An 8,343-nucleotide genomic window follows, 5' to 3' on the forward strand; every position below is an offset into this window, starting at 1 on the left:
ATAAGGTACGCCAAATCACATCCAGGAACTGAAACAGGCAAAAGAGTACTGAACATTGTGTTAGTAGTTCTTTTTTTTCGTGAAAATTGTTAAAAAGCTCTTAGAAATATATGAGTGCAAAACTGTAACATCTGCCTTAATTTACATTTTTGTCTGCTGGTTTTTTTATTGTTGTTGTATTGACTTCAAATCATTATGAGAGAGGGAGTAGGGATGTACCAACAAGAATATACAGCAAAAGTATGAAAGTCGTTAGAACTTGGAAATATAGCGGTGGCTGAAACAAAAAGTGTTAAACCATGTTACAGTTTTGCTCGTCACTGTATATTTGCAGTACTTATTACGAATTATCACAAAAACTATTGGAAATATATAACTTTACAAAACAAAACGTAACAGAAAGTGTATACATACATATCGACACCTGAGTGGAAGATCGATCTATCTCGGCAGCCAGTTCGAAAACGCCCTATCTCAGAAAGTATAGAGTACTTGTAAAAGGGCCATAAGCAAGAGATGGGGCCTCAGTCCCCGGATCTGTCGATGGATATTTATAGCAGTCGTCAGACCAGTCCTCCTGTATGGAGTGATCGTGTGGCGGCCTGCGTTTGATAAAGAGGTCAACCTCAGGCTTCTCACCAAGGTGCAAAGGTCCAGTATGATCTGCATAAGCGGAGCGCTCAGAACCACGCCAAACGATGCTCTGAACGCTATTTTGGATCTTCTGGCACTGGATTTGGTAGGAAAGCAGATGGCAGCGTTCGCTGCTCTTCGCTTAAGAGAGGAATTACAATGGCAACCGGACTACTGCAGCGTATTCTAAGCTGAAGTTCAGCTATCATAGAAGCTGTTGAGCAGCTTGGAACCGAAATGATGGGAAGGGACATCTTCATTTTTAGTGATAGCCAGGCTGCAATCAAAGCTCTGAGCTCCTTCACGTATCACTCAAAGATTGCGCTGGACTGCCGCCTATCTCTACAGGAGATAGCCAAGCAGAACAGACATAGAGGGAAACTGCAAGGCAGATGAACTTGCAAGGCAGATGAACTTGCAAGGCAGGGCACATTCTTCCTGATAAAGAACGCATTGGTAGGCCTTTTGCCACTTGAAGGCTGTTAATTAGTGAATTTGTTTATAAACAAGCTGAAGAAAGATGGAGTCAAAGTAAGACTTTTCGAATTTCCAGGCAGACTTGGCCTAAATGGGACCGGAGGCGGTCACGAAGGGTTTACTCTCTTAAAAGAGAGGATATATCTAACGTCGTGGGGGCCCTACCCGGCCACTGCTTAATAGGTAAACATGCAGAAACGCTCGGGGTGCCTTTTCGTAGATGTTGCAGAAGCTGCAAGAACGACGAAGAGGAGGAAACAGTCTTGCACCTCTTGTGTAACTGCCCTGCAATGTGCAGAAGCAGGTTGCGTCATCTGGGTTCACCATTCGTGGCCGACCTTAGAGAGGTTTCAAATACCGATGCGAGGTGCCTGATGAGATTCATCAGCGACACGAAATGGTTCAATGGGGAGGGTAATTGAGCGGTGTCAACTGTGGTCTATGGCCTAAGTGTGCCGCTAAGGCGGCAGCCACCTCTAACTACCTACCTGATGCTGGGCACACCAACACAGTCTCACTTTGACGTGCTATTAGTGCGTCGCGCTCAGTTGTGGTTGCCACATTTTTTATAAATGTACTAAAAGTGGTATTTTTCGTACATGGGTCTATTGATCTATTTTGCCTATACGTATAGTGGAATAATGAATCTTGGAAGTGTTAGTAACTAATACTATTAGTTCATAGGAATTTTTGCATACGAAAAATTTAGTACATGTAAAATTTAAAAAAAAAATTAAATTGGTAAAACTCATTTGTTTAATAACTGGGCACCGTTTTGTTAGAATCAAATCTTTGAAATGCCAGCCGGCAAGATGATTACGGTGTTTAGATTTTATTATTTTCATATAAATAGGTATTTAGTTCTAAAAATAGAGTATAACTTATAAATATTCTGCATTAAGTATTTTAGGGCATAAACCAGCATTTATATTTCTCTATCGGTTTCTTAAGATAGAAAACAACCTTTCTAAAATAAAGAATACAATTTGTGCTCTTTTTTAAAAAAAATCATGGAACCTATTATAAAATTAGTGAACGTTGGTCAGCAAGCAGCCCATTTTATATTTTTTTTTAATTCACACGGCAAGAAAAATACAGTTTGCTTATATTAAAAATACGTAGGAATAAGAGCATAACGAACATTGTGGGTTGTTCAAGGTTCTTTGAACTATAAACTGTAGTTCTTATATAGAGTCGCACTATTTTGTGTTTGAATCGTAGCAAACTCATGCAAACACCAATCGAAAAATAATACACCACTCTTTGCTTTGGGCTTTTTTTGTAAATTTCCTACACAAAATGTCGGCAGCGTGTGCTAAAATTACGAAGAAAAACAATCAGCAGCCGAGCGTGATGTTACCTTGGTGAAATCTGTAAGCAGACTGAATCGAAATTCGCTGCTTTGCTTCTGTATACCAGTAATCGGACTTCTACCACATTGTGGTAGATCTGCCACTTTTTTGAGCATCTACCACATCTACCACACAAGGTCGGAAATATACCACATATTCGCGTTTTTGAGCAGTTTTATTTTTGCTCGCCATAATTTTCTTAATTTTAAGAGCAAAAATTTTCCAACACTAAACACTATGTATATGGTAACAAGAATGATATAATACAAGATTCCACATTCCCGGTGGCGATGAAATTTTTCAAGTAAAAGTAAATAAAGCCGAATGGGAGGATAAAATAAACTGTAAAATAGTAAATTTTCTCAATAATAAATTTTTCGTCAGGAAACGTGGTTTTATTGTGTTAAATTGCAAAATATATGATTTATAAAAAGAACTAATAGCGAAAATGTTAAAAAACGGCGATTTTTGTGAAAGTATTGGCAAATTTCAGTGCATTTTAAGTTTTCGAGGCGTTGTTTACTTTTACTTGAGATTTTTCAAAATCGGCAAATCCCAAGTAGCGCTTTCTGGAACGTGCCACATTTGTTCGCTAATCGTGATGTAATAAAAACAAAAGCTGGCAGCAGTCCGCAAGGTTGCAGAAATCTCTCAAAATATGCTCCTGCTTTACACTGCCAAGGAAAAAAATTCCCAAAACTCAACGCAATTTTTAGTAACTTCAATCTGGCACCTTATTGTACTAAAACTATCTTTTTTGGAGTCTAATTAAAAAGTTTGCAATTTAGGTGAACCCTTGCAGATTTTTTTTTAATTTTTGTACAAAGTTTGATCCAAAACATGAGATCTTACACATTTTTTTGAAATCTACCACATTTTTTCCAGATACTACCATACAGAATTTTTTTAAGTCCGATCACTGCTGTATACGTATACGAACTGCGGCGCTGGCGTTGCTCGCGAGCAAAAATTGCCCACCTATGATTTAGAGCAGTGGTCGGCAAAAGTTAAACTGTGTCTGTGTTGGTGAGCACGAGAAGTGAAACAGAATTTTTAACGAATCGAGCTTCAACGAAAACATATAAATACATACATATGTATATTTAAAACATATCGTCACCTGAATGCAAAAAGACGTAACAAACATCGTAGCTGAAATGCAAAAAGTTGTAGCTGATAAAAAATTCAAAATACACTTTTTGATTGATATGATGAATTTCAGCGTTCATCGAATTTTCATACAACTCCCCACATCGTTTTATGAAAAGCAAAATATTACTCACAACTTTTTCTATTGTAGTGACGATTTTTGTTACGTCTTTTTGCATTTCAGGTGACGATATGTATATGGGCATCGCTCATTTACTAGAAAAGTGGCATAATCCAAAAAAAAAGCAAAAAAATCGAGTTAAGTATGCAAAAATGAACGTTACCTATTTGAAATGATGTGTAAAAATTGCATAGCTGTAACGATTACCAGTAGTCATTAGAACAAGATGTGTATTAATTTTTCCCCCGGGAGTACACTCCGTTGCATAATTATAAATCCAGTACAATAGTCTTTGAAACAGCCGTCACAATCAAGATTGGTAAAAACTTTATTCTATGACTTTTGCGTGGTAAGGGCTCTCTTATAATAGAGTGGTTAATTTTTTTATAATCATAACCTTATTTAAAAGGTTAAAAAATATCTAAAGATTACTTGTTGCAAAACTACAAATCCAAAAAAAGAAGTCCCAATAACATGAGTAAAACATGCAAATATGTCCTTCTAATACCCTATTCGTGCTCCATTGACTTTAATTAACTGAAATATATGCTTCCTCATACTTAGACATAATGTCTTCGGTAAAGCAGCACCCAGTTTATGCCACTCTTGCAAAATCGCCAATTTAAGCCATAACGTTTTCAAATTGGCGATTATCAGCATCAACTTTCATTGCCGGTATTCTTCACACATTTTCCATTGGATTGAGGTCTCGAGAGGTCAAGGGTTCGAATATTGCTGGTTTCCAAGCAGCATTTTGCATCCCTGCTTCTATAAAATGCAGCATTGTCGTGTTGAAAAATGCAATGTCTTTCATTGCACTCAATAACTGGTTTGAACCTGATCCGCAGTATGGGAATATAGTCTAAATTCTTCATTTTATTTGAGCAGAATTGCAACTCAAGGGTACAATCGGATGTTATTGCACCCTACAAAATCACATTTCCACAACCGAAATTCTGCCGGTAAAAAATGCATCGTTCTTGCCGTAAACCGTTCTATTATCCATCCAGATTGAATTTCTTTTCGTCTGAAAAGATAACCTAAGCCTACTTCTTAATAGTGAATTTTAATCCTTTCGAGCAGCTTTAGGATGTAGCAAAAGGCGCGGAGCCGTGATTATTTCGCCATACTCGAAGTGCTACTAACGTTTTAAGGCCCTCCAAATTGTTTAATGACCAACGGGATCTAAACATTTTGCTGTTAACTTCTGGCAAATTGTGGCGGAAACCAACAATATTCGGACCCTTGTGCTCTCTTGACCCCAATCCAATGGAAAATGTGTGGAGAATACTGGCAAAGAAAGTTGATGCTGATAATCGCCAATTTGAAAACGTTATATGGCTTAAATTGGCGGTTTTGCAAGAGTGACATAAACTGGATGCGCTTTACCGAAGACATTATGTCGTAAGTATAAGGAAGCCCATTTTTCAGTTAATTAAGTCAATGGAGCACAAATAGAGTATTAGGACATAATTGCATGTTTTACCTCATTATATTGAGATTTCTCTTTTTGGATTTATAGTTTTGCAACAAGTAATTTTTCGATTTTTGGAGTTCTTTTAAATAAGGTTATGATTGTAAAAAAACTAACCACTCTATTATAATATTATCTTGATTGTGACGGCTGTTTCAAAGACTATTGTACTGGATTTATAATTATGCAACGGAGTTTATATGTAAATTCAAAACTTTAGTGTCGTTTTTCTCGAGTTTTTTAGTTTTTTGAGTTATGACATTATTGAATAGAGTGATATGTACATACATAAAAACTCAATAAAAAACTCCTTTGGATTCACCCACATCAATATTGAAATGCATGTTTATCAAAATGTTTCATATAATTGTGAAATGTGTTGTAAAAATGTCTTTTAATAGCATATTCCCTAGTTTTTTTTTAAAGGACGAACAACCCAAAGGCATTGTATGCCACCAAAATAATTTTCAATGTATTTACATACATATTTCTCACAAGGCATCTTTATATTAAAGAAACAAAGCAGAACACCCATCCGCGATGTTGATTCGTTGCTGTCTCGCTAACGACTAAACGATAGAGCGTAAGAATACGTGTGAGGCAGTGATGGAAAAGTAGGCACAATAGTGCCATTTTTGGCCGACCCGACTGTCGTTTGAATGACGTCACATACGTGACAGTCGTACGTTTCAATGAGGCACAAACAAGCAAAAGCATGTGTTTTCTTTTCCTTTTTTTACCATTGTATAGCACATGAATAGCTCTATATTTAAGCGAAAAATGGTAACAATCGAACCGCGTGGTCCTTAAATATAAGCAATTAAAGACAGTGTCGATACAAAATCGCAAACCTCTGCGAATTGTGGATGGCTCTTTTCATGAAACTTTTTTTAATATGATTTGGAGTAATTCTAGTTGTTTTTAAAGTTTTTTGAATTAATGTAACTTGTTTAAATTTTCTTTTACAACCCCAAGTGAATGAGGATGTGCCGAAAGAGTGTCCGGCATGTGGAGAGACCCCACATGACTCGAAACATCTCTTCGCATGCCCGGAAAACCCGACAACCCTAACGGCCTTGTCCCTGTGGACAAATCCCACAGAAGCTGCACGCTTCCTAGGGTTGCCGTTAGTGGAACTTGACGACAACGACTGAGATACCAACCGATCTGGGCGGGGTTGTTGTAGCCGCTACAACAACAACAACAACAACAACCACACGAGACGTGGCATCACGTGACATAAATTTCCATCGTTATATTTTTGTTAATATTGCTTTTAAATGAATTTTCAAAGTAAATAAAACATGTATGAAATATCTAGACTTTGGTGCCACCTAGCAAGACCATTTTACGCAAACATTTTTCTAGCTACCTAGCCAGTAATAATTTTAGAAAGCAGACAATTTGGGCCATAAATACGTCAGATATATGACTTTTATTTATTTTTTGTCGCGGTACACCTTCCGATGGAAACACCCATATGTGGTTCTTAAAAAGCCTTAAAAGCAATTTCAATTTTGTGGCACTTCCATCTCCTTTTCGGCACTATTTTTGCAGTCCATTAGGCACATTTTAAATTTTTTACCACAGCTGTCAAATTATTTTAACACGTACTCTTATGTAGATAATTATTTTGGCGACGACACGGCAAAACTGCGACTTGCCCAAAATGTAGCTGTGGCCAGATTGGATATATTTCTATTTTTCTAGCGACAGATAAGATTCCTCCTCTTCTTTTATGTCAAACTCAAACAAACTCATGTATCGCTGCCGCGTTCAAAAAAATCATGTCGCCGTCGACAAGGCGTTTAGANTGCCCAAAATGTAGCTGTGGCCAGATTGGATATATTTCTATTTTTCTAGCGACAGATAAGATTCCTCCTCTTCTTTTATGTCAAACTCAAACAAACTCATGTATCGCTGCCGCGTTCAAAAAAATCATGTCGCCGTCGACAAGGCGTTTAGATTATATAGATAAAACCTTAATGTCATGTCGTGTGGTGATGTCGTTTTCGATGTGTTCAGAGCTTTAATTCGGAATAGGGATGTTAATTTTTTCGATTTTTACGATCCCGGGATTTTCGAGATGTTGTTGGTTCAATCCCGGGATCCCGGGATCAGTCCCGGGATTTAGATATTTATTATTTTTCAACGACTTAACATTAAAAAATTGCATCAATATGGTTTGAGAAGCTCTCCTACCATATAAAAAATAATAAGTAAATGGGTTTGGTGAAACGTACTTTTTTATTTAAAGTGAAAATTTTTTCATTAGTAACAAAATGAAAGACAGTAATTAAATTTATATGCATTTAATAATACCTTATTGTGTACATATCTGATAAAGTAATTTAAGGTGTGTCGAAAAAAGCTTGATGCAAAAAAAAATTAAATTTACAAATTTATTTTCTGGTTGAAAAAAGTTCATAATACTAGTGGCAGAAATAAAAGAAGTGCCTTAATTCGACCAGTTTTGTCTATATTCCATTTGTTATCCAAAATTTACATTTTTTTACAAAAGTCTACCTCATATTACACATAATTAACTGGCATGTGTCAAATTAGCACTACACTTTTCGATATCGGAAAAGTTAACTACGGCATTAATTGTAGTGTTTTTGTTGTAAATTTTTTGTGGAAAGAGACAATTTGTAGCTCTCATTTTTTTAAAAAATATGGTATGTAGTGCTAACTTGACACCATACACCTAGTCGATAGAATTGAGATATCCAAAATGTTATAACGGCATTAATTGTAGCTTTTAGCTTTAAAATTTGTTGTGGAAAGAAAAAATTTGTAGCTCTCGCTTTTTAAGAAAAAATGGTAGGTAATGCTAACTTGACACCATACACCTAGTCGATAGAATTGAGATATTGAATATGTTACTATGCCATTAATTGTAGCTTTTAACTTTAAAATTTGTTGTGGAAAGAAAAAATTTGTAGCTCTCGTTTTTTAAGAAAAAATGGTATGTAGTGCTAACTTGACACCATACACCTAGTCGATAGAGTTTTTAATCCAATATGTTACTATGCCATTAATTGTAGCTTTTAACTTTTAAAATTTGTTGTAAAAAGAAAAAATTTGTAGCTTTCGTTTTTCTGGAAAAATTGAGTTGACCCTTTTTCGAACAAAAT

At 36.1% G+C, this 8,343-nt stretch overlaps 1 protein-coding gene across 4 annotated transcripts in view; it reads right to left on the bottom strand.

Moving 5' to 3' along the window:
- Hsp110 (heat shock protein 70Cb) overlaps nt 1-8,343 on the bottom strand; it is a 92,338-nt gene that overhangs the window by 64,980 nt on the left and 19,015 nt on the right. The window lies entirely within an intron of this gene.

This window comes from Rhagoletis zephyria, unplaced genomic scaffold (genome assembly GCF_001687245.7).
Source record: "Rhagoletis zephyria isolate East Lansing unplaced genomic scaffold, Rhagoletis_zephyria_1.1 Rzeph_scaffold_01621, whole genome shotgun sequence".
Classification (NCBI taxonomy): domain Eukaryota; kingdom Metazoa; phylum Arthropoda; class Insecta; order Diptera; family Tephritidae; genus Rhagoletis; species Rhagoletis zephyria.